This window comes from Rosa rugosa, chromosome 5 (assembly GCF_958449725.1).
Source record: "Rosa rugosa chromosome 5, drRosRugo1.1, whole genome shotgun sequence".
NCBI classification, from domain to species: Eukaryota; Viridiplantae; Streptophyta; class Magnoliopsida; order Rosales; family Rosaceae; genus Rosa; species Rosa rugosa.
The window spans coordinates 25,491,746-25,518,900 of NC_084824.1; the positions used below are offsets into that span (position 1 = coordinate 25,491,746).

At 41.5% G+C, this 27,155-nt stretch overlaps 3 long non-coding RNA genes and 1 pseudogene across 6 annotated transcripts; 1 reads left to right on the forward strand and 3 right to left on the reverse strand.

Moving 5' to 3' along the window:
- The first annotated feature begins 490 nt into the window (after positions 1–490).
- LOC133711433 (probable xyloglucan galactosyltransferase GT14) lies at positions 491–24,656 on the forward strand (annotated as a pseudogene).
- LOC133707850 (uncharacterized) lies at positions 5,093–8,434 on the reverse strand. 2 transcript variants are annotated; one of them, XR_009845331.1, is made up of 3 exons: positions 7,926–8,434; positions 7,002–7,072; positions 5,093–5,813 (listed from the first exon to the last, which is right to left on the reverse strand). It is a non-coding gene; the product is annotated as an uncharacterized LOC133707850 (long non-coding RNA). The 2 variants fall into 2 exon arrangements; XR_009845330.1 differs by having other exon boundaries at positions 5,093–5,456; positions 7,926–8,403.
- On the reverse strand, positions 13,764–15,799 carry LOC133707852 (uncharacterized). 2 transcript variants are annotated; one of them, XR_009845335.1, is made up of 4 exons: positions 15,557–15,799; positions 15,210–15,422; positions 14,575–14,632; positions 13,764–14,027 (listed from the first exon to the last, which is right to left on the reverse strand). It is a non-coding gene; the product is annotated as an uncharacterized LOC133707852 (long non-coding RNA). The 2 variants fall into 2 exon arrangements; XR_009845334.1 differs by lacking the exon at positions 14,575–14,632.
- LOC133707851 (uncharacterized) lies at positions 20,696–22,731 on the reverse strand. Of its 2 annotated transcripts, XR_009845333.1 has the most exons (4): positions 22,489–22,731; positions 22,142–22,354; positions 21,507–21,564; positions 20,696–20,959 (listed from the first exon to the last, which is right to left on the reverse strand). It is a non-coding gene; the product is annotated as an uncharacterized LOC133707851 (long non-coding RNA). The 2 variants fall into 2 exon arrangements; XR_009845332.1 differs by lacking the exon at positions 21,507–21,564.
- Positions 24,657–27,155: the final 2,499 nt, after the last annotated feature.

The following is a 27,155-nucleotide window of genomic DNA, read 5'->3' on the forward strand; positions in this document are numbered from 1 at the left end:
CTTTGTGAACCGTACATAGAATTGATTAACCTAAGGTCCAGTGTTTAGCTTCCAGGACTTAAGGGGAAATTGATCCTAAAATTTACATCTATGTTGACAATGTAACTTTCTCCAGTTTACAGTCCCAACTTTAACTGTGTGAGAAAGAAAATGGAAAAAGAGCCTCCGGGAAAATAAGAGAAAAGATAAACGCCAAGGAAAAAAAAAATATATCTGGGAGTGATTAATTAGAGGATCCAAAACTCCAAAAGCATTTAGCGAGAAAATAGAAAGCTAAGGTAGAAAAATGGAGTGAATCAGTAACAGAGATTAATTTGTTACTTGGTTTATAACTTTATAGGTTGCTACTCATAAAAATAGAAGGAAAGTCAATACTAATCACCAGAGATATTCTTCTCCTTTACGGACAAGGTTTTAATCATCTATTTCTGGTTTTACACTCCAGTTATTCAGTCGAAATACTCTACGGTAAACTCAAAGATCTGCTAAAATGGGGAAACCAGTCGCCGGAAAGTGCTCTCAAGAATTCTGGTTTGGTATTCTCATCTCCTCTATATTGTGTTTTCTGTTGCTTCGTTGTGATTATTCAACTAGTTTTCCGGGTGTCAACAATGAAGCCATTCTCTTTGTGAATACACAAATTCAACCAATTGGTATTCCCAAAAACAAGACCATTTCTGTTGCTAAGCAATCTACCACACATTCATGCTTTGGTAGTTACATATATATCCACGATGATCTTCCTGACAAATTCAGCAAGGACTTCCTCGACAATCTTACAACTCAAGGGAGTGACAAGCACAACATGTGTCCATACTTGGAGAATTTCGGTTTTGGTCCAGAAATAAACAACTCTGAAGGGGTTTTAGCCAACGAAAGTTGGTACTCCACAAACCAGTTCTCATTAGATGTCATATTCCACAACAAGATGAAGCAGTATGAGTGCTTGACAAACAACTCCACTCTGGCTTCGGCCATTTATATATATACCGATTTATGCTGGCCTCGAGGACAGTCTCCATTTGTGGGATCCGAACCTCACTGCAAGAGACTCTTTCGGTTTAGACTTTGTTAAGTGGGTCTCGAGAAGACCCGAATGGAAGCAAATGTGGGGCAGAGACCATTTCTTTGTTGTTGGGAGGATTTCATGGGATTTCAGAAGGAAAACAGACCACAATACTGATTGGGGTAGTAAATTCCGCTTCTTGCCGGAGTCCATGAATATGACTATGTTGTCAATTGAAGGAAGCTCATGGACAAATGATATTGCTATACCATACCCTACAGGCTTTCACCCTGCAAAGGATAGTGAGGTGTTACAATGGCAGAACAAAATGAGAAAACAAGAAAGGCCTTACTTGTTTGCTTTTGTTGGGGGACCGAGGCCTGAGCTAGAAACTTCAATTCGGGGTAAACTTATTGAACAGTGCCAAACTTCAAGTACTTGCAAGTTACTAGATTGCAATTCAGGCCGGAACAATTGTGCTCAACCTGTTACAATTATGAGGGTGTTTCAAAGATCAGTCGATTGCTTGCAGCCTACAGGGGATTCATACACTAGGAAATCCGCTTTTGACTCTTTCCTAGCTGGTTGTATCCCCGTTTTCTTTCATCCAGGTAGCGCTTATACCCAATACTTATGGCATCTACCAAAGAATCACACCAAGTATTCGGTGTTGATTCCGTTAAGGATGCTGTTTGAGCCCAAAAGTAATTTTGGCAATATCCTTTAGTGGATTTAGCACAGCGGGCCGATACCTGCGGCCCAAAAAATAAGCCTACTCGGGTTTGGGTTACAGCTTCACCCATTCCGTGATCCATGAGGAAAACGAAATCTTAGTGGAGTCGGGTAGCGGGGATTGAATAGGAAACTTCAATCAATATTCCTTCTATGACAAGGAGCAGTCGAAACCTTAGGTAGGTATATATACCAAGTTTCAAGGACGAATAAAGGACCTCTCTCAAATCAATCAATCCCAGCGATTACAAAGCCTCCCCGGAGCAAACCTTCAACCTCATTGAAACCCGGTGACCGCGCGCCAGTCCTAGTCTCTCCAAGAGCCGACTGTCAGCATCTCAACCCGGCGACCGTACTTTCAGTTCTAGTCTTCCCAGGAGCCGACTGCTAGCGCAACCACCACCGTTACTACCAGCGAAGCAAGGGTAACGCCCTCGCAACCCAGCGAAGCTAAAGTCACGCTTTAGCGCAACCCGTGCTTTCTCCAAACTTCCCAGTAATTGCTCTGCTTAGTCTACAATACTAAGTATCGATTCGGTGAGGCGAAGAGATCACACTCAAAGTCTTTATCCGTAAGGCAAGAAGTCCTTTCTCGGAAGGCATAGAAAAGAACCTTGTGGCGAGGTTGGTGCTCTCCTCGTCCACAACGCTTGAAGAAGAAGTCAGGTCAAGGGACTCCCCCGACGACTGCACCCCACGGTGCTGGCACGCCCGCACAATCACAGCAGCAAAAGAGACAGTTTGCAGGTCAACTGGTTTCCGCGTCAAATATTTTGGCACGCCCAGTGGGACCCACGCACATAGTGTCTCTTCGTGAACGTAGCCATTGGGAAGTCAAGCGAAAATCCTTACCAGAAGGTTTACGCTAACTACCCTAAGCACAAGACCTCCAGTTATAGACCGCATTCTCGCGCGGACTGTCGTGGTCTTTCTGAAGAACAAGTGACTCAAAGATTTTCTCGTCATCTCCACTCATCGGATATGTCAGCTGAACAGGGAGAGAATCACCCGACCGTTACTGAGGGCATGGGTGTCACTATTAATCAGGCCAGTGAGCCTGTCACTACCGCTGTCTCCAATACAGTGGGAAGTGAAGAAAGAGAGGCTTTCGTTGCGAAGCCTATTCCAGAGGGAGCGACCTCCGAGGTCAGTTTCGCGATCATCCTGGAGAATATTGAAAATCATCGCAAGAAGATAGCCGCTGATTTTGAAAGGAAAACCGCGAAGACAGACCGGATTATACGCGAAATAAACCAGCGTATTTCCCGACAGGCTAAGGAAACTAAGGGGGGTGTATTGTATATGGAATTAGTGGAACTTTTAAAGAAATCTATGGAATTTAAAAGTCTGGGTGTATTCAATATAGACTTTTAACAGTCCATGAAAGTCTTGAGGTATTCAATTAGGATTTTTAAAGACTTCATGAATTCCACCAAAATCTAGAGGTATTCAATTAGGACTTTTAAAAATGAATAAAAGTACAGAGGTATTCAAAATATCATTCATACTTATGGAATTAGAAAATCATGGATAATCATGGACTTTGTAGTGTTAACTATACATACCAAACTCCAATAATTTTCCAGCCTCCAGACCAAAGATTTCAAAAAGTCTATCAAAGTTTCCTCTTCAAAAAAAAAAAAAATGTCTATCAAAGTTCTTCTTTCCACGCACGAAGAAGTTTGTCCTTCATCATCTCTCTTTCTTAATTTTTTGTCTTTTCTCTAATCCTTTATGAGGGTAAGGCTATGGTATGTTAATGTTTCTCATATATCAACTTTTTTTATTACTTTGAGGACTCATTTTACTACTTTAATGACTCATTTTATCACTTCAGAACTCATGTGGTAACTAAAAAAATTTACCACTTTAAGGACTCATGTTACTACTTTGAGGACTAATATTACTATTGTGAGGACTCATTTTACCACTTTAAGGCAATTGTATGCATGTCATACGTTAACATATTGTAGAATTTCCCCTTTTATGATATCAACCTTTTTTGATACCCAACATGTTCATTGTAGTTGTTGAATGTGAATTTTTTTTTTTTTTCAATTGTGGTACTTTGAACCCTAATAGCAATAAAAATGATTTATGAAACCCTAAAACTCAAATATTGTGGTCTAACCCTAAGACCTTGAACCATACTAAATTTTATCTTATTAATTAATTATTCTCATTAATTTGAATTTATATTATGGTTCAAAAACAGGTTGAACAATTGAATTTCAATTAATTGATTATAGATCAAGACATTGACCAATATTGCTATAATATATGTTAATCGGCGAAAACAAAATTGATGAGAATAATTAACCATAAACATCAAGTGATCTATATTGTATATTTATGTTGTTGGGAGATTAGGAATAAGAACAAACTCGCTAGACAGACTAACAATCATTTATTTGAGTCAATTTCTATTAGAATACTGGAGCATTGAAGAGACAACAAGTTATTATTTTGTTTTGTGTTTGAGCTGCATTTGTTTTAATTTTTTTTGTTTTTTGTTTTTGTTTGTTTGTTTTTTTTTTTTTTAATATTTTGTACATCTTAGGAAATCTGTAGAAGTCATTCATAATAAAGTATATAGATTTTCATGAATCAATAAAAGTCTGTTGCTAAAATCAATGGTTTTAAGAAATCCATAACAGTCTATCAACTTTTTAAAGAATCTGTGGACTTTTCAAAAAGTCTGTCATTTAAAAAAAGTCTGCACAAATCCAAATACAATACACCCCCCTAAGGGGGGTGTATTCAATCCAGATTTTAAATGATTTTGCCTGACTTATTATAATCCGTGGATTCTTGTAGATTTTGTAGAATCTATGGATTGTTATAATTCTATATGGATTTGAATAGATTTTAATGTATTGTATTAGCAAGATTTGTTTGGATTTTAATAAGTCCATGGATTGTCCTAACAACAATTATATAATAAAAACCAAAATAAAGTCGCCGTATTTGACTGGCTCTTGTCCGCCAAAGGCCTTCTTGGCTGTTCCTGACTCATTTTTGTATCAGTATTATAGAATCAAAAGCTTTCTGCAAATGGCTTACTTGTGACTCGCTTACTTACATGAGAACGTGAAAACTGAAGAGAAAAGTGTTTTTTGGTAAGTAAAAATATTAGGCTCGTCCTCAACTGCTTATATACCAGAGCTCTCTACTTGTAACAAGTGCCAAATTCCAAGCATTATTTGAAAAAAAAAAAAAAAAAAAAAAAAAAAAAAAAACCTCATATTCTCTAGAGTTGAGAACCAGTTGGGCAGTCAAGTTACTATATTTATCGCCAATATAGTTAGCTCGGTTTACCTGTGATGATCAAAATTAAGCCGATCAAGCTAGAAAGCAAACATATTGCATAAGGCAATGCATTCAACCAATGAAGTTTTATACAAAGTAGGGAAACACAATGTTCTCTTCTCTAGCCATGAGTTCATATATAATTTGTCGTCACAACAAATTGAGAGACACATGCTACAAATTTTGTCTATGATGGCTATCAACTTATTAGCAAAGCATACACAGGTGTACATATTTAACATCATAGATACAATGACACCTGAATCACTACAACTGCATATATGAAGGTTGCAACTTATTGTCTACGAAAGTGTACTGATTGTTTGCTTCATTTAAATCTCCTTTACCATTTCAAGCAACCCTCTGTGTTGCCATGGAGCTTACTGACCTGCAACCTCCAAACCATTGCCTGCACATTAAAGTATCTTCAACAACAAAGATGTTGTACTCTTCCCTATATGAAAATAGACAAGGACTTCCCTTAATAATAGTATGGTTGGGTGATGAGGGAAACATTAACAAAGTCCATTATTTATAAATCTTTATGGTGGCTCCAATGATGCACAAAGTTGGATTGGATATTAAACTCATTAGAATGAAGGAACAAATGGATGCTGACTTCCAACTCTTGTGCAAGTAAAAGGAAAGGAGGACTAATTTCATGAAGGAAAGACTTATCATTTTCAATGCCCACAACTTTTATGCAACTCCTTATATCCATCTACTTCATTCAACTATGGAAAAGTTGGAAGTTAGCTTGTTCTTCCTACAATACACCTTCAAGCTAATGAGTTTACATTCCAAATTAATCTACTGAACGACAATTCATCTTGAGAATCAGATATGCAATCCAGCAATGTGTTTAACTTCTCAACTAATCACATCAGATTAGAGGTGGCAAATGGGCTGCTAAGCACGAGCACGGCACAGGCCCGGCACGCTTAAAAGCGACCCGGCACGGCCCAAGCCCGTTAGTGGCCCGGCACGACCCGAGCACGTTAGAATAACGGGCCGGGTTGGGCCTAGGAATATTAGCCCATTGGCCCGGCCCGGCCCGGCCCGAGCCCGTAATGGGCCCGGCACGGCCCGAGCACGACATATTTGGGCCGGCCCGTTTCAAACACAAAATTTCATTTTGTTTTTAAAAATATTAAAAAACCACAATGATGAGATTTGAATATTAGACCTCCTTATTTAAAATCCTCATCACAATTCCACCAATGCTATTTCTTTTATGTTGTCAAAATAGTGAAAAAAAAAATATTATATCCTTGTTTTGACATAAAGTATTTTTTCTAAATATTAAATATATGTTTATGAATAAAGACTAATCTCATAATAATACAACTATAGAATGAAGGAAAGAATAATATGATACTAAATCTTCATTATATTAATAAAGATTAATCTCACAATAATATACTAAAAGCAATATATTTTGAGTTATTTTTTCTTTCTTGTAGTGAAATATAAAAAATTATTAGAAAACTAATCTTAAAAAGCTAAGATTGAGAAAAATATTGTAGAACTTAATTTATTTGAATTTTCTAAATAGTTAAATAAAATTATTTTTTATTTATTTAAATTAAGATTTTAAAATCGTGTCTTATAGTAGGTAGGCACGAGCACGGCCCGGCACGATATGAGCTTGGGCCATGGGCCGGACCGGGCTTAATGTTTAAGTAAATGGGCCGGCACGAGTCCGACACGATAATAAATGAACCGTCCTAAGCACGACACGAAGCACGACTAGGCCCGCTTAAAATGGACCAGGCCGGGCCGGGCCGGCCCGTTTGCCACCTCTACATCAGATCATGTTGGCATTATTTATATACAATGCCTGCACACATACAAAATTCTAACACCCCTCAAATAAAGAGTATCAATTTAAATTATGGCTATATTATATAGGTTTCAACAACATCATACAATAATTGGAATTAGAAAAGCTTACTACCTGGATCAAAGAAAAAGACATGCTCCTTGCCATTAGGAAGTGACCTGAAAAGTTTGGATTCCCTTTTCCTGCACAAGCATATTCCGACTCAGACAACTCTCGTCGAATAGAAGAAGAAACATTAGATTAATGAATGACTTGCCACAGTTTTGAACCATGGTTGACCCACATAACCAAATTTGTCGGAAACTGTTATTTGCAGTTATCTGGCTATATGGGAGAAACAATCTGAAAGATGAATTAATCTGGGTGTTTGGATGTAAAAATTTAGGGGGTATACGAACTTTCCAACCATGCTTTCAAAAATTCCAACCATAAACAATTAAACAGCAACAATTAGATACAAAATTCAAGTGGTCAGCTATGAATGTTGAGGTAAACTATGTGTCATTAGTCAACCATATCATGTGTGAAATAATATAGAGTCCCTGGGAATCTAAGGAATCTTACATTTCCATAAAACAGTTGCAGTTATTTGATATGGAGGCAGTGATAACTCTGAGAAATGTTTAGATCAAAGAATCCAATTGACCTTTGATAGCCAATAATAGGTTTATAAATTCACTTCACTCGAGTATAGAATGGTACCTAAGCAGCGCATGGATTGGTCTGTGATGCTCCTTGCTTAAGGATCAAGAGTTGCAATTTTATTGCACAGAATTGTTCATGTCCAGGATACAAACTAATCAGTATAATTTGGGACAAGGTCTGACATTGGCCATGGTTTTTTGTGACACTTTAACAAAAAAATTTAAATCTTTTCAATCTTTTAAGGATCTTTGCCTATCTTATGGTCTCAGTGAACTACACAAACTATAACTCTTGTTGAGGCCAAACAAATGAAATCAAACAGTAATAAACATCAAATGAAACTCCAAGCCATACAAAATCCAAAAGGGTAATCTGAAAAAGGATGCATACCTCGAGTGTTTGCACAAAAAATTCGTTAGAGACAGAGAAGTAGATATGGTGGCCTCTGGGAAGGTGGCTCGAGTCGGCAACTGGTGATGTGGTGTTTCAGGGTTCTTCAGGAAGCTGGTAAATTTGGTTCCTCTCAATAAGGTGCATAGAAACTACTGAGTGCAAATTCAGCCATATCAAATTGAATTCCCAAAAGTTTGGGCTCTCTATCTCCTCGAATCCAGATTTCAGTTCAATTCATTTTATGAATTACAAGTAAATTGAAACAACAAATTTGAAGCTTGAAGAACCAACCTCTTTGTAGAAATCGGTGAGGCTCGTAATCTCCGAGGAAGGTTTAGGTCAGTTTGACGTCAAAGGTCGAGGTCAGGTCAGTTCGTCTTCTACCGTTTCAAGAATGAGAGAGAGAAAAAATACCAAAATCTCACCTCTGGAGACTGGATTTCTGATAGTGTTTGATATTTATACCAAGCACCTTAGAATCCTACACAATCAAGCATTTAATAAAATCCTTGAAAATCGTTGGATTTTTGAATACCATCAGATTTTAAAAGACTTTTTAAAATCTGGATTGAATACCACAAGATTTTAAAAGACTTTTTAAAATCTTAATTGAATACCACGAGATTCTAAATAATTCTTAAAATACAAAACAATCCCATACATTCCTAATTGAATACACCCCCCTAAGCAACAAATTGCACAAACAGAGAGAGCATTAAGGGCTCATGCTACAGGTATCGCAGATGAGCAGAATCAACGGCAGAAAGAAATCATAGGGGCTATTGCGAACCAGACCAAGCAGATGGCGTCAGATATGGCAGGCCTTCGCAAGGATGGAGCTAATCTCGCGACCAAGGTGGCCATGCAAAGAGCTGAGTTGAACCAAGCTAGAGAAGTGTTGAATAAAACGTTAGGAGATCCTAACGCTATCCTTGGCTCCCTCGGCTCCCTTGGCCAACCGTCTGGTTCGGGCAAGTACGTGCCGCCAAATCAGCGAGAGAAGGTTAGCAGCAATACCGCTACGCCTTCCGCAACCGTTGCTGCTACGCCACTGAAAAATAAAGAACAAGCATTGGTTATCGGCAGCAGCAAAGAAAAGGCCACTTCGTCAAGCGGACAGACCACCAGACAGAAGCAGCAGGCATCGAAAGGTGGTGAGACTTCGTCCGATTCCACCGTGTTCGTTCAATACGACAGCGATGGGGCAGAAAACGTATATCAAGAGCTGCCAGGAAGCTACTACGGGATTGACCAGGCTGGTAACCCGGTCAAAATAACAACTTTGGCAAAAGAAATGCCTATGCCAGCAGCGACTCTTCAACAGCCAGCTACAACTCGCGGTGTACAGGTACGAGAAGGGGCAGCAACTGTAAACCAAGCAATACCCTTGCAGGCTGCTCGCCATACGGTGGCGATACCTCCTCCTCCTCCTCCGGGCCCAGAATATGTGAGACGAGAAGAGGTAGAGGAGATGATCAGGCTGGCTAATCCCAGGGCCCAAATAGACGGGGTTTATGAGGGGCCTTTCCCACCGCATATAATGCTCGCGCCCTTCCCCAGGGGTTATAAAAATATCATATTTTCCACTTTTTCAGGGGAAGACACTGAGAATGCAGTAACTCACCTGGCCAGGTTCAGGGTGCAATGCGGCCAGTACCAGAATGATGACATCCTCAAGTGTAGGATCTTTGGCACTTCTCTTTCGGGAGCTGCTTTTAGATGGTTTTCCAAACTCCGACCAGGAACAGTGGCAGATTGGCCCGCAATGGAAAAGCTCTTTCGAGAAACTTTTGGAGCCATTGAGCCTGAGGTTGATTTGGCTTCTCTCACTCAGATGGCCCAGCAGCCTACTGAGTCCGCTGTTGCATACCTTCAACGCTTCCAGATTCAGAAGGCCAAATTGAACGTGATCCTGCCTGAGAAAGAGTTGATCAAATTGGCGATTAAGGGCTTAGAGCCACGCTAGCGGAAGAAGCAACATGGCAGCATGATTCAGTCAATGGGAGAGCTTATCACAGAAGTGGGCAACTTTGAACATCTTCTCAGAGAAACTGACGCAAGAAAGAATGCGTCCAAAGGAACATATGTGCCAGGAAAACATCGCACCGTAACGGCCCTGAGCTACCAGCCGGCTACTTATGACCCTTACTACCATCATCACACTGAAGAGGTGGTTCAGGATGAAGATGAGGAAGAGGATAATGACATCGCTGCTTATGAACTGACAGGAAGGAAGAGAAGTAGGGTTTGTGAAACTATTACTGGGGAAGCCATATTTGCTTGAGTTTTTATTCTCCAAAGTACAGGTATTTATAGGACCAACTTCAGTGGCCTCAACTGTGCGATGGGCAGTTGAAGTATTTTCAACGCCATCAATAAGAGTATCGATGGAATTGAATGCAAGGATCTCGGAAATGAAGATAATTGAAAACGCGTGGGAAGCGGGGCAATTTTCAAGGAGGTAACCGCTTTGTTTCGAGATTATCTTTTCAAACAGTTTCAACAGCAATAAAGGCAAATTAAATGCTAAACTGCCTGAAAATTGGAACATATATTTGGGCCAAGAAATGTGGGCTAAATATTTAAATTATTAATAATAATATTGTTCATACAAATATGGGCCTGGTACTGGAATATCAGAGGCCCAAAAGTCTCCGGCCTGCGTGGGTCAAGCGGAGAAAAAGCTCGTCCAGTCGAAAGCTAGCGTCCGCAGCAGCTTGTGCGGCTTGTTGGGCTACTACACGAGCTTGGGCCAGTTCTTGGGACAGCATCTCGAAGGCAGCAAGGGGTTGTTCTAATTGAGGCTCTACATGGGCGAGCCTAGCGGTGACATCAGTCAACCGGGCCTGAAGAGCCTGAATCTGGGACCTCAGATGGTTCCTCTCGAGCGTCAGATCCCTGATGAGATCAGCCTGGTCACCCAAGAAATCACGCGCAGTGTCTGTTTGATGAGTAAGGGTCTGGTAGTGTGTTTCGGTCTGCCTGGCTTGAGCGTTCGCGACCGCCCTCTCATTGAGCCCTTGCGGGAGATTCTGCAACAGCTGGTCAACCTCTTGAAATTGGTCTTCAGTGACAGCACCCTCGTGGAGAAGCACCCTCAGATACTCTAAAACTCTCGCGGGCACGCCAGGAATTAGAATATCAGGACCCAAGAGGCGACGAAGGCCTTCTCTGGCGTCATCTACGACCCCATGTGGGGTCACTTCGAGCACGCGAGCTAACCGTTCTAAAGTGGACGGAGTAGGTTGCTCAGCGACAGGGGCCTCAAGAGGCTCCGCGACAGGTATTGCTTCCGGCACTGGTTCAGGAAGTTCTCCTATTTCCTCGATTTCAATGACTTGGGGGGCATGGGGAGCGGGTTCCTGACCAACCACATTGGGAACAGGTTCAGCAGGATCCTCGTCTGCTATTTCTCCGGCTACCGCTTCCACATTTGGACCCTAGAAAGGAACATCTTCAGAATGACCAAGTCAAGGGTAAAGATAAAACATTTTAGTTAAGAGAGGTACCTCTTCAACTGGTAGCTCGCGGAAATTTGTTGTTGGTGCTGGGGCAGTATCACCAGAGGTTGGACCCGAATCTGGCACTATCGATTCCAGAAGGAGAATTGGTTGCTCGCGGGAAGTATGAAGGAGCGGCATCCCTTCTTCAACCTCAGGCGAGCTGTCATCTATGACTTGGGCCGGGACTACAACCAACTGCATGTTGTTTGCAGCATTGATCGCAGAGGGAGAGTCACCATTAGTTTCTTGGGCTTGTGTGCCAGACACACCCTTGCCGACAACGGAGGAGCCTTCCCCAACTTGCCTCGAAACCCTACGACCAACCTGCAGCGGAGAAACGTTATAAAACCATACATAGCAAAACAAAGTATCAATGCTCACTTTAGAGGAGTATTACCAGTCGATCAGCGATTGGTTCATCTTCTGCCCATGGATCGGTCCAGAATTCAGCGTGACTGCGTTTGCGTGCTAGAGCAGCAGCAATCTGTCGGGATTTAAACAAAGTCAAATCAGAATTTGAGAAGACTGCTAAAATATACATGCTAAGAAGGGAATCCTTACAGTTTGAGGGTCATCATCATCAGAGGAAGAGTCCTCTACTTCAGGCTTGGTCAGTTTTGCTTTCTGTTTAGCGGCCGGACCAGTGGCCGGAGAAACACCCACGACGCGATTGCTTGAAGGCGGTGCGCATCCCTGCTATAAACTTCGAGTTAGGGGGAAGAGTTTGGAGGTAAAAAATGCTCAAGGAAACAACGAACAGCTAAGGCAATTACCTCTGGAGGATGCTCGCGAATTACAATTCCAGCCTGAACCAAGAGCGGGGCTCGCTCGGGTCGCGGAGCCGGTTCGGGTGGTGGAGGTCTTGTTTCAACTTCATGTAAGCGAGCAAGTTCTTCAGTATCAGCGTCGTAGGGATATCTCAATTCTTCGAAGATGGCCGCAAAGAGTTCGTCATCCCTTTGCCTCCAGCAGTTAACAGAGACTTCCTTCCACCATTGATCATAATCTTCAACGGTCCCATCCACGGGGACGAGGTTATCAACCCAGTCAGGGAGATCGACCAGTACAAGCATGATTTGTTCAGGCGGAGATCCATTTAAGGAGCCAATTCTGCGCCAAGAGGTATTGTAATTCCAGGCATCATAGAGGGGAAATGGAACCAGTTGGATAAGACCAAATTGGCGAGCAAAATGGTTGGGAGCGTAAAGCTCATAACTGAGTTCGTCAGCAGCGAGCCTAATGTCTAAATAAGAGATCGCGCGCGCGATCACTATAATCAGGAGCCCCAGGAAGGAACCCATTTTCAAGAGGAGCGGGGAATCTCCTATTAAGTATTAGATCGCAGTAGGGCATCTCGTGCAGGAGGTACAAATATGAGAAACACTCAGAAGAGGGTGGAGATATGTACCTCGCATCGTGACAAAACCACTAACCAAGAAGGGCATCAGCCGGTGGTAGCAGTGAAATGTCTTCGCAGCGGAAGAATGGAAAGTAAGTTTGAATCCAGAAATCAAGGATCCAAAAGGGGCCAAAAATGCTAGTCTCAAAAGGATGCATTGTGGTCTGGTACAGAGTACGGTAGAGGGCGCCCAACACTGATTGTCCTAACCCCACTCGGCGGCCGTTGTAGAGGGTCGTTGCCAGAAGAGTCCATGCGCCAGTGGGCTTACAGGAAGAAGTACAAAATATGAACTTGCAGAGCCAATACTCCAGAAAAGCAATACCACCAGTCGCATTGCGCTCTTTACGATAATAAGCCAGCCATCGCGGATAGGAGCCGCTATGAGCACCGCGACCAGTTTGGTCCATGGTTGATGTGAAGGTGTCAGAGTCGAATTGGCCATGTAGGTAGGGCTCGCCATCGATGGGCAATCCAGTAATGGTGAGGATATCCAACAATGTTATACTCATTTGGCCAAATCGAAAATCAAAAGTATTGGTAGCAGTATGCCAAAAGCAAAGGAAGACAGCGAGTGGTGAGCGATTCCCACCGCGAGGAAGGCGAAAGCATAAATCGATAATGTGGGTAATACCTGCCACGTTCCAGCGAGCCAAATCTGGTGCTCTTACTTCACGATACCAGGAAATCTCATCTGCGCTAATTTTGGATGGCCAATGCCCTATTTTTGCCCGATGATTCTGCGCACCCCAACTAATGAAATCTGCAGGTGTAACGCCCCAAACTGCACCTCACCAGCTTGAGCACGTCACAGTGCCGCGAGACCCCGAAACATAAACCGAAGGTTCGATTTACATTCCAGAACCCCGCAAGGCATTTTAATAAATAAATAATTTTTTTGTAAACCGCACAGCGAAAACGTCTAAAATAATATTGAGGTGAAAACTTGAAAACTTTTATTTCAAATATTTGTTCGTCTAGAGCTTGAGTCAACAAGGAGTCAAGAAATAATCGACATATCCGAGAATCGAATTTATAATAAATGATCAATCAACTACTTCTGAGATAACACTAAACAATCAAGAAATGGAATTAAACTTCGAAACCTGTTCCCATTACAACCGTTTACCGAAGTTGACTCCGCACACCCGCTCCGTCCGTCAATCCCGTCACCAGTGCACAGTACCTGCATCCACACTGTTGTAGGGGTGAGCTTTCGTCCTCGCTGCTCAACAGGGGCTTCACCCCGGCTAGATTTGAAAACCTTTAAATAAACTTTTGTGGCGCCAGTATAAAAACATATGTAAATGCATTTTCTTTAAGAACGATGACTTAAATGATTTTCCGATATAAAATACGATGCATGAACTTCAAGTAAATACGGGCCCAAAACAATACCTGATGGCCGGTCCCATAGACCAACTACACGACCTTACCTCAAATCAATTCATAACCAGGTAAGCGTAGCGAGAGCGTCCGCTACCTAGCTACACACACGGAATCGGGTCGTCATTACGATCGCGCACCGTCCGACCGGTGTAGCTAACCCTCCGGAGGTTTTGGGGATCGAACCCAAGGAAGTCAGAGCCACCCTTCGCTCTCAAGCCATCAACGATATCTCTCACGGAATGATTAGTATGCATTGCATTTAAACATAACCATACCATATAATTTAACATGCATCATGCTTCACTTTATATAAAACGGGAAAACTACTAACCGAGAAAGGCCCCGAATCCCCTACCTGGATTCCGAAGTCGTCCGAAATTCACGAACCTTCCGTTCCTCGGGTAACTGGAGTCCTAGATTCCGACATAATAATCGTTAATGGTCCGTTAAACACTTAATTAATATATCGACGATTATCTAATCGTCCAACCCACTTTCTTTGTTTGACCAGGGTTGACCAAAGTTTGACCAAATTGACCAATCACAAAATTAACCATTTTGACTTCCTTCCATTTTTCATTAAGTGTGCCCAAAACTGCTAAGGGCACCCATTAACTCCGGATTCTTACCGGAAACAGTACTTATACCATTTTCTTCAAATCCCGGGTTGAGCATTTCGTTAATAATACCCATCTCTTTTTATTGTTACATGTGGTGTCTTCCCGACCCAATTTCTTTCCACAATTAAGTAGTAACAAGAACAACTTCACCATTCAAAACTAACACAAGCAAGGATTAAATCTATAGTTCAATCCCAGCAAACATCACAGCATGTACTTGGTCCAAAATCACAATCACAACATCATTCCATTCCCAGCCAACACATAAGTATAAACCAATTCTAAATCAAACATCCAATTCAACTCCCATCCAACCATTCGGCAATAAATCACCAAAAGCTCAGTTTCACCCCAAGAACTTGAATTTTACCTTTGACAATCAGAGTAGCTTAATCTGAGCTAACAGATATCGTGAGCAAGCAAACTTGCAGCCACTGTGCTTGGTGAATTTCGAACAGAGGGCAGAGCGCATCCTAGTCCGAAGTGCAGCAAGGACCAAAGCATCCCCGAACGCCAATTCAAGGAACCAAGCTTCCCCGCACCTCAACTGGTTTTCCAAGACGCCAGAAACGAAATTAGAAGCCTGGAATCGCCGCCATGGACGGCGGTCCGTCGATACCCGAAATCACCCAAAACACAAATTCATCAAAACTTAATCGAATTCGAGAACCACTTATACCAGCACGTAGAGCGTAAGGAGAGGGTTAGTTTTCCTACCTCACACAGCCCCGAAGGTCGCCGGAAATTGCAGAAGCATCGCCGGAAAGTTCAAACCTTTCAAGCTTCGAATCCTCTCCACAGCCCGTGCATGGATGATCCGTGGCCAGAGGCACGTCGGCGTCGTCGAGACGAAGCGAACGCCGGTGGTCCGCCGCGAGATATGGTCGGACGGAGGAGTTCCTACCGGGTCTTTTTCTCGGGTCGTCGGGTCGCGTCGCGGGTCAGAGGGAGCTTGATGCTTCTGGAACCATCTGATGCGTTGGTCTGATGGAAGGTCTATATATAGTCCCCTTAAAAAATCTTGGATGGTCCAGATTAAGCGGTGGGTAAATGAATGGATCAGATTGAACCAGATAATTTCCATTTTCCTTAAATAATTGTTTATAATCCCAAAACTTCCAAAATTCGTAAAAATTAGCTCGGGTATCCGAAAAATTCTCCGAAAATTCCCACGAACTCGTCGTGTCGTGTATTTTATTATCGAGTCAAAAAATAACATATTCCACCTTGTGAAAAATGCAGATGAATATTCCCGAGTATTTAAATAACCACCGAGATCGAAAATTTAATTCCTTAAACGATCTCACTAAACCTTTGAATTTTTCCGGGGCTCACAGTTCCACCCCCCTTAAATAAATTTCGTCCTCGAAATTTCATGATTGGTCAAACGGTCGACAACATGCACTTCTTTCTTTATGTTGGACTCCAGTACCCATATAGTTTCTTTACGTCATACATCTCAATTCTGGAGCTAACCTTTTTGTTCCACAAGTGTTCCTCATATACTTCCAATAGGACACACTTTGCTCCGAGAATTTACTTTCTCACTCAACAGTGAGGCTCAAAAATAGCCATTTTATAGTACTGTCATTAGTGGCAATGCCCGTAGACGACTCACGTCTACACCAAACTCCCCTTCATGAAAGTGAAGACATTTTCAGGAGTTTAAACTTTAAGTACACTATATAATCTGAAGAGATCAAACTCTCCTTGTAAATCCTAAGTAAACATCTCCACATCGCCATCTTGACAAAGAAGTCAACCAAGTCGCCATAGTTACCAACTCATAAATTGTAAAGAACATCAGCAACTAACCGCGCTCATCATACATGAGAATTTTCATTCGTCAATGATACGTGACCTACAAGTCTTTGTGAAGGGTATGTTAGTTTCCTTAACAGGATAATCTCTCAGAGAATTGGTCAAATTTTTCGCTTTCGTTACGTCTTCCAAGAAAGACATTACGAAATTTCACAACCATGTGACATGCTCCAAGAAATTCGAACATGATGTCGATCTATTCTACAGATCGTAGGACAACTTGTGTTCGACACACACTTACTTGTACCAGCCCGGTTAGGCTAAACTATTTAACCCACGAACTCAACGTCGAAGTAGTCATTCCAACCAACATTTACCACAGGGCCATTTCAAATTAGACTGAAGAAACACACTGTTCTACGTGAGTACTTCAATCGTCACCAACAAACGATTCGCAAAGAATCGTGGAAGATATGGAAGATATTTCTGTTCCCCCAAAGGACTAGTACACAAGAAGCTGGCTGAACATTCGACCTTCCTAGCCACACTTTTCAAGGAAGGAGCGACGAAGCTTAACAATCGCTTCTCGAGACTTGTTCGACGATATTTCACGTGACGAAACTTTCCTAGTTAGCTCGCATTACGACTCGAGTTCGTTACGTATACGCTTGTAACTGCAATTTAGACTAACGTGTTTATCCACGAACTCAAAGACAAGCTAGTCCTTCCAACCATGTTGACGATACGCCCACAATTGGTAGTCGCAATTGATGTTGCCCTTACCGCAACACACGTGCCCGTAGTCCATGTAAACGCTTCACTTGGTATCGTTGAATAACCTTAACAATGAATCTCAACTAGCGTTTCCGATGAGACTCAACGAAATTCGAGGATCACTGCTTGAAGTCACTTCTCTACAAGTCGAAGTTCGCAAGCTTGTGCTTGTAATAGTGATCCTAAAGCTTCACCCTAATTTGACGAATAAATGGTTAAACAACCATGAACAACGCTTTTATTCATGACACGCTTAACATCACTACTCACTTTCGAGTTGCATCCATTCAACACCTTGCCAAGCCAAGTAGCCCAATCGGCCGCGTCTCCCTTTCTCGACTTTTTGGTTGCCATAAAGATCATGGTGTAGAGAACATTCTCCCTGCCATAGTTTATGTTGAACTAAATTTTACAGCAGGGCAGTTGAGAAATAAAGTCAAACTTGATACCATCAATTTCAAAGGGAAAGGGAGATGAACTGATGACAAATCCCAAATGATTTTTAACACCAAATCAGAAATCTTTACAAATAGAGAAGAGAAATGAGGTGATATTTTGTCCAGTAACTCACAAAACAATTTTCGGTTTTTCTCTTTCTCAAGCCAAGCAACGAATTTGGAAAAATCACCACGGCTTAATTTTCCATCGAAATGAAAGGAAATTTTCCAGATCCTTTACCAAGATACGAAACACGATTGTGTTAAAATTTTAAAATTTTCAGAGCTTTGAAGGTCAAATAAAACTGCTTCCAAAATGGCTGCACTTGTAGAAACAGCAAACCTTCAAATCAGTAAACTCAACTTTGTAGCCAACTTTAGGAATTCAAGATTTCCCACCTTTAGGTGAAGTTTGTTGAAAAGAATTCGTTAATAGTTGAAAACAAATCTTTGAAGTCTCTTTGCTCGAAATCATTTCCAAGATGGTCCGAAAAATTGGTATTTGGATAAGGAAGACAAAAACCAACTTTATTCAAGTATAAGCAAATAAAAATTAACACAAACTATTAGCAAGGAAGATTGCTTTGCAGTCCTCGTAGGATTCCTTCCGAAATCACGAATTAGTTGATGAGGCTAGAATTGCGAAGATTTGTCGGCACTCCCTTGAGAGATGCTTCACCTTCGAATATGTCGTTGACGACTTTGACGATCAGTAAAATTTCCACGAACTCGCTTATGCAGGAATCGAAACACGCTAACACCTACTAAAATAGTCGATGCCTAATGTATGTCGAACCGTCTCAGTTTACGAGACAAAGTAGCATTGTTTATCTGTACGTAAGCGAGTTCGGCATCCAGAAGCTTGAATAGGCTACCCGCACAAGTGACACGAAGTTTCCACTCTACATAAAAGTGAGTCGAAAATGCATAATCCGCAAGGCCGCCTTAGAGCTCGCAGAGTGAAGATTCTCTTACATTTATCGAGTTATGCTTCCGACCCATGCTCAACACGCCTTAACTTGTTCAAGCGTCACGAAGAGGCCCAAACGCTGTCAAGAATAGTCTAGAAAAACCACAATTAGGCCTACAAATTCCTAACTTCTTCGGCTACCCCCAAAGCGACAATGTCGATGACCCACTCGCCCGCTTATGCTGAGATTCCAAGAAGGAAGTCGTTCCCGTAGCATTTCACGCCTGCCTCAGTGAATTCGGATTTCACAATCCTAGGATTCACATAGTTAGCTTCAAGTCGGCGAGTATACTCAACACAATGAACTTTCCCCGCTTTATCTTTGAGTCGTTACGTTCTAGCGATGACGGCCTTTCGCAGCTCTGGGAATGGAAGAGCTAAAATTCATGTTTCCACGACCCGCACGTCTCAATCGTGGGAAGTGTCAACGAGTCAAGCTCAACACAATTTTACCAGAGTGATAATTCACACTTCACTGGGATTTCTTACTTGGACAACACCTCTCGTCTGAAATGACGAATATCAGTTCAACATCACGTATTAACCTATACGAAATTTGGACCTCGAAGTGGTCCCACAATATAGTGATTTCACTTCCGAAATTAACACTACTACTCGGACAACCAAAATGATTTCACAATTTACCAACAAACATTCACAAATCAATATCAACCTTCCAAGGAGTTGAAGTTTGTCGTTCATGTACCTTTTTCTTTACCCTTTTTCCTCATACTGGGCCACACTTTTGCCGTGGTCTGTGCACTGTGGAGGAGCATTTGGGTGGCATAGAGTTCGCTTAACTCAAGAAACTGATACGCAAATAAGCAACAACTGGACTCGATAAAATATATGAAAGAAACCACAACAACCGAGTCCAAAACAAGTAATCAAATACGACAGACTCGATAAGAAATTCGAGATAAAGTGCAAGCATCGAGTCCAACCAACAATATTCCAAAAACAGGATTTACTGGATACTTGACATATGGAAATGCTCATTGGAGAAATGAATCCAACAACAAATTTATCATTCGATCATAACAGGTCAGGAGCACAAGCCCATCATAGTTAATTCGGGAACGGTTCAATTTCCGAAGAAAGAATTACGATTTCCAAGAATTATCTAAAACTGGAAATCTATCGAAAGGAAAAACATGTCAACAAAGTGGATTCGAATTTCGAGGGGTATAACAAACCAATAGCAATTCCGAGACTTATCAAATAAATCATTGATTGCTGAACAGTTTTCGAATCACCAGAAAACTCAAGGACCAAAACTTTAGACGAACCTCGAAACCGTTTTTCAACTCCACGAAATTTTCTTTTACCGAGCAATTCCAATGCTCAAAACTATGCTGAAAATTTGTCTTTTTCGACAAAAATGCATTTTTGTGTCGGCTCGACTAAGATCACACCAATGATTTTAAATCACAACTGACTTTAAAGTCACAACACAAAATAATTTCTTTGCCAAATCATTTTCCGAAACACTTTTCGAAACAACCTCGAAACACCTTTTCGAAACACTTTTCCGAAGCAAAATTTTCAAACTGGGTTTAGTTGGTAAATCTTGTCACCCTTCATTTCGAAAATTGGTCAAAACCATTGAACAACACTTTATAACACCACCTTTCAAACTAAACAACTTGAACTGAAATTTAAATGTTCGAGCCGACTAAGACATTTGTGGTATCAGGGTTTAAATCAACAAAAATCGAAAACTTTGGAAGCACTGCTCTGATACCACTTTCTGTAACGCCCCAAACTGCACCTCACCAGCTTGAGCACGTCACAGTGCCGCGAGACCCCGAAACATAAACCGAAGGTTCGATTTACATTCCAGAACCCCGCAAGGCATTTTAATAAATAAATAATTTTTTTGTAAACCGCACAGCGAAAACGTCTAAAATAATATTGAGGTGAAAACTTGAAAACTTTTATTTCAAATATTTGTTCGTCTAGAGCTTGAGTCAACAAGGAGTCAAGAAATAATCGACATATCCGAGAATCGAATTTATAATAAATGATCAATCAACTACTTCTGAGATAACACTAAACAATCAAGAAATGGAATTAAACTTCGAAACCTGTTCCCATTACAACCGTTTACCGAAGTTGACTCCGCACACCCGCTCCGTCCGTCAATCCCGTCACCAGTGCACAGTACCTGCATCCACACTGTTGTAGGGGTGAGCTTTCGTCCTCGCTGCTCAACAGGGGCTTCACCCCGGCTAGATTTGAAAACCTTTAAATAAACTTTTGTGGCGCCAGTATAAAAACATATGTAAATGCATTTTCTTTAAGAACGATGACTTAAATGATTTTCCGATATAAAATACGATGCATGAACTTCAAGTAAATACGGGCCCAAAACAATACCTGATGGCCGGTCCCATAGACCAACTACACGACCTTACCTCAAATCAATTCATAACCAGGTAAGCGTAGCGAGAGCGTCCGCTACCTAGCTACACACACGGAATCGGGTCGTCATTACGATCGCGCACCGTCCGACCGGTGTAGCTAACCCTCCGGAGGTTTTGGGGATCGAACCCAAGGAAGTCAGAGCCACCCTTCGCTCTCAAGCCATCAACGATATCTCTCACGGAATGATTAGTATGCATTGCATTTAAACATAACCATACCATATAATTTAACATGCATCATGCTTCACTTTATATAAAACGGGAAAACTACTAACCGAGAAAGGCCCCGAATCCCCTACCTGGATTCCGAAGTCGTCCGAAATTCACGAACCTTCCGTTCCTCGGGTAACTGGAGTCCTAGATTCCGACATAATAATCGTTAATGGTCCGTTAAACACTTAATTAATATATCGACGATTATCTAATCGTCCAACCCACTTTCTTTGTTTGACCAGGGTTGACCAAAGTTTGACCAAATTGACCAATCACAAAATTAACCATTTTGACTTCCTTCCATTTTTCATTAAGTGTGCCCAAAACTGCTAAGGGCACCCATTAACTCCGGATTCTTACCGGAAACAGTACTTATACCATTTTCTTCAAATCCCGGGTTGAGCATTTCGTTAATAATACCCATCTCTTTTTATTGTTACATGTGGTGTCTTCCCGACCCAATTTCTTTCCACAATTAAGTAGTAACAAGAACAACTTCACCATTCAAAACTAACACAAGCAAGGATTAAATCTATAGTTCAATCCCAGCAAACATCACAGCATGTACTTGGTCCAAAATCACAATCACAACATCATTCCATTCCCAGCCAACACATAAGTATAAACCAATTCTAAATCAAACATCCAATTCAACTCCCATCCAACCATTCGGCAATAAATCACCAAAAGCTCAGTTTCACCCCAAGAACTTGAATTTTACCTTTGACAATCAGAGTAGCTTAATCTGAGCTAACAGATATCGTGAGCAAGCAAACTTGCAGCCACTGTGCTTGGTGAATTTCGAACAGAGGGCAGAGCGCATCCTAGTCCGAAGTGCAGCAAGGACCAAAGCATCCCCGAACGCCAATTCAAGGAACCAAGCTTCCCCGCACCTCAACTGGTTTTCCAAGACGCCAGAAACGAAATTAGAAGCCTGGAATCGCCGCCATGGACGGCGGTCCGTCGATACCCGAAATCACCCAAAACACAAATTCATCAAAACTTAATCGAATTCGAGAACCACTTATACCAGCACGTAGAGCGTAAGGAGAGGGTTAGTTTTCCTACCTCACACAGCCCCGAAGGTCGCCGGAAATTGCAGAAGCATCGCCGGAAAGTTCAAACCTTTCAAGCTTCGAATCCTCTCCACAGCCCGTGCATGGATGATCCGTGGCCAGAGGCACGTCGGCGTCGTCGAGACGAAGCGAACGCCGGTGGTCCGCCGCGAGATATGGTCGGACGGAGGAGTTCCTACCGGGTCTTTTTCTCGGGTCGTCGGGTCGCGTCGCGGGTCAGAGGGAGCTTGATGCTTCTGGAACCATCTGATGCGTTGGTCTGATGGAAGGTCTATATATAGTCCCCTTAAAAAATCTTGGATGGTCCAGATTAAGCGGTGGGTAAATGAATGGATCAGATTGAACCAGATAATTTCCATTTTCCTTAAATAATTGTTTATAATCCCAAAACTTCCAAAATTCGTAAAAATTAGCTCGGGTATCCGAAAAATTCTCCGAAAATTCCCACGAACTCGTCGTGTCGTGTATTTTATTATCGAGTCAAAAAATAACATATTCCACCTTGTGAAAAATGCAGATGAATATTCCCGAGTATTTAAATAACCACCGAGATCGAAAATTTAATTCCTTAAACGATCTCACTAAACCTTTGAATTTTTCCGGGGCTCACAGCAGGGGTCCTCTGGATGACCTGAATGGGTCGACGGATGGGCAGGCTATAAAGGATGAGAGCGTCATCAGGAATGGAATCTCTGGACGGAAGTATGGATGCGGCAACGGGCACCAATGTTGGTTCCCCAAGTACGAGTGATGTTATCAGTAAGCTCTTCTTCCTGATCGATGATTACCTTCTTTGGGGGAGCCATTTCTGGGTTTCTGTAAAGTGGGTATGGAGCGAGAGGTTTTCTGGCTTTAGGAGACTGGAAGGGTTTTTGATGTGACAGGTCTGGAGTGGCTGCGGTATTTAAATAAAAGATTTTGTGAGGGAAACGATGCGACGAAAGGACGTTTTACCAAGCGAATAGACGCAACCTTCATTAATTACATCGTTTCGATCATCAGACGTGTCATTTTAGTCCCCTTCAATCAGTTACATTTTCGTGGGCCTGATATCGGGGCCTGGGGGGCAATGTTTGAGCCCAAAAGTAATTTTGGCAAGATCCTTTAGTGGATTTAGCACAGCGGGCCGATACCTGCGGCCCAAAAAATAAGCCTACTCTGGTTTGGGTTACAGCTTCACCCATTCCGTGATCCATGAGGAAAACGAAACCTTAGTGGAGTCGGGTAGCGGGGATTGAATAGGAAACTTCAATCAATATTCCTTCTATGACAAGGAGCAGTCGAAACCCTAGGTATATATACCAGGTTTCAAGGACGAATAAAGGACCTCTCTCAAATCAATCAATCCCAGCGATTACAAAGCCTCCTCGGAGCAAACCTTCAACCTCGTTGAAACTCGGTGACCGCGCGCCAGTCCTAGTCTCTCCAAGAGCCGACTGTCAGCATCTCAACCCGGCGACCGTACTTTCAGTCCTAGTCTTCCCAAGAGCCGACTGCTAGCGCAACCGCCACCGTTACTACCAGCGAAGCAAGGGTAACACCCTCGCAACCCAACGAAGCTAAAGTCACGCTTTAGCGCAACCCGTGCTTTCTCCAAACTTCCTAGTGATTGCTCTGCTTAGTCTACAATACTAAGTATCGATTCGGTGACGCAAAGAGATCACACTCAAAGTCCTTATCCGTAAGGCAAGAAGTCCTTTCTCGGAAGGCATAGAAAAGAACCTTGTGGCGAGGTTGGTGCTCTCCTCGTCCACAACGCTTGAAGAAGAAGTCAGGTCAAGGGACTCCCCGACGACTGCACCCCACGGTGCTGGCACGCCCGCGCAATCACAGCAGCAAAAAAGACAGTTTGCAGGTCAACTGGTTTCCGCGTCAAACAGATGCAATAGATTTGAATGAAGTCAGCATTGAGAAAACCTTGCCCGGAATCTCAAAGGCTAAGGAACTAGTGATGAGAGAGGAGGTTATACGGCTTATACCAAACCTGGTGTATTCAGATCCCATGTCAACATTAGAGACCCCGGATGCATTTTCAAAAGAATTCTCGAGAGGATTGAAAATGTTAGGAAGGTGAGTAGAGAAGGGAAGGATCCTAGTATTGGATTTACAGAGGAGGAGGGTAACAAGTACAAATTCAATGTGTCAAGAGAAAAAAATTGATTGAATGAAACACTGTTTAAGACGGCAAATGAATGCTGTAGGTAATTAACCCAAGATTGTTACAATTTGAGACAGTGCCAGCTGTTCTTACTTTCACAGTATACTATACTTTAATACGTGTTCCTCTCTTGTGCTTTATAAACTTTAAATTTTCAAACACATTTTGAACCTACTATATTAGTGTTAGACGTGGATCGATCGATGTGGGTTCAACTCCAAAAATCAAAGAGAAGGGCATGACTCCTCAATCTAGACGTGGGTTACATAATCAAATTAAAATTACGTAACTGGGTTTTATTCTATAAATTATTATCTAAAGTCAGCCTTAAATCCTATTTATATTCTTGCGCGATCGAGAAGAGAAAGGAATTATTCTCACGATTTCAAACATAGCATTAGAAGGTCCAGAATTCGTGAGAGAAGTTTAAAGGTTACACACTGCTTCTTCGTGTAGAGTGAAGCAAGGTTAAAGATGCCGGTGCGGCCAAATTTGCGTTGTGTCGATGGCTACAATCCAAAAACGGCGATCAGAATTTCCGGTCAGTTGCAATATAGGAGGAAGCAGTCACGCACCGGCGCCATCTTCTCCTTCCATGCGGTTTGTTCTTTTCTTTCTCATTTCTTTATTGCTACCGATCGATCACTGCGTCCTTTCTTGATCTGTACTTTCCTTATCTTCGCTTAAATCAGTTTTGTTTTTCTTCTCTCTTTGATTTAATGAAAGCGGGAATGGAACTTGCATGCATCCATCGCACATGTGTTTACTATTTGACCAAATGCTACTTGCCTTGCGTTATAGCCAAGGCAACTAGTCAAGGTAACATCATGGATTCATGGCATAAGATCGACTATATCAACATCTAGAAACAAAAATTGACCTTGTCATGTTGATATTGTATTGATTTATAATAAGTTAATGATGCGTTATGATAATTTACATATGGATTAAATTATGTTTAATCCCTGTATTATGACCCTTTTTTCGTTTCAGTCCCTGACATTCTCAATTAATCTGAAAAGTCCCTAACGTCAAAATTTTCGTCTGATTGGTCCCTCCCGCGTCAAATTAGGAGTTTGCCTTAGGTGAAATGTCAAATATACCCCTCTGTTATTTATTTTTCCTTTTTAATTTCTTTTTCTCCTTTTATTTTTATTTTTTCTTTTTAATTTCTTTTTCTCTTTTTTTTTTTTTTTTAATTTCTTTTTTTCCTTTTTTTCTTTTTCTTTTTAATATCTTTTTTTCTTGTTCCTTTTTAATTTTTTTTCCCTTTTTTTCCTTTTTAATTTCTTTTTTGCTTTTTCTTCTTGTTTTCTTGTTCCTTTTTAATTTCTTTTTTTCTTTTCATTTTGCCTACTTTCTCCTTCCTCAACCCACCAATCCCATTCCGATCAAACTCCACAACCTATCTGTTTCTCTCCCCAAATTGAAACCAAACCCAGCAAAGACCTAGCTTGGCGGTGCAGAGATGGACATCGAGCAAAAGCAAGAGGCTAGGAGCTGATCGATCACTTCTTCACCTTCTCTGAAGCCATCTCCCTCTGTTAGGATCCGCCCTCGCCTCCATCATCGCCGACGCCATCTCCCAAACACAAGCAGATCCCAATTAGCTCTGAAATTCGCCGCTAAACCACTCCCCTCTTGTTTTCACAGCCTACTTCTCTCTCTCCCACTCAAATCTCACTTTCTCTCTCCACATCAAGCCTTAATCTGGAAACTTTTCACTGAAAACTACCATTTTTTCAGACCCTGAGGTTTTTGGATCTTGCTCAAAATGGTGATTTGGATTTTGGGTCTGGTTGAAATGATGATTTTTGATGGCCAAGTTGACTAAAACCAGAAGTGAAGAAGAAGAATAGTGATGGAAAAGGAAAATGGCCGCCAGCGTGGAGAATAATAATTGGGGTTTCGGGTCGATCTGGATTGGTTCGCCAACGTGGCGCTACTGATGCAGCAGGATACGATGGTCATTAAAAAGGAAAAAGAAAAAAGAAAAAAGAAAAAAGAAAAAAGAAAAGAAAAAGGAAAAAAGAAATTAAAAAGGAAAAAGAAAAACAAAAAAAGGAAAAGGAAAAAAGAAATTAAAAAGGAAAAAGAAAAAAGAAAAAAAAAAAGGGCCGCCAGCATGAAGAACAAGAATTGGGGTTTCGGATCGATCTGGATTGGTTCGCCGACGTGGCGCTACCGATGCAGCAGGATACGATGGTCATTAAAAAAGAAAAAGAAAAAAGAAATTAAAAAGGAAAAATAAAAAAATAAAAAATAAAAAAGAAATTAAAAAGGAAAAAGAAAAAAGAAAAAAAGAAAAAAAAAAGAAATTAAAAAGGAAAAAGAAAAAAAAAAGAGAAAAAGAAATTAAAAAGGAAAAAGAAATAACATAGGGGTATACTGGACATTTCACCTAAGGCCAACTCCTAATTTGACGCAGAATGGACCAATCAGACGAAAATTTTGACGTTAGGGACTTTTCAGATTAATTGAGAATGTCAGGGACTGAAACG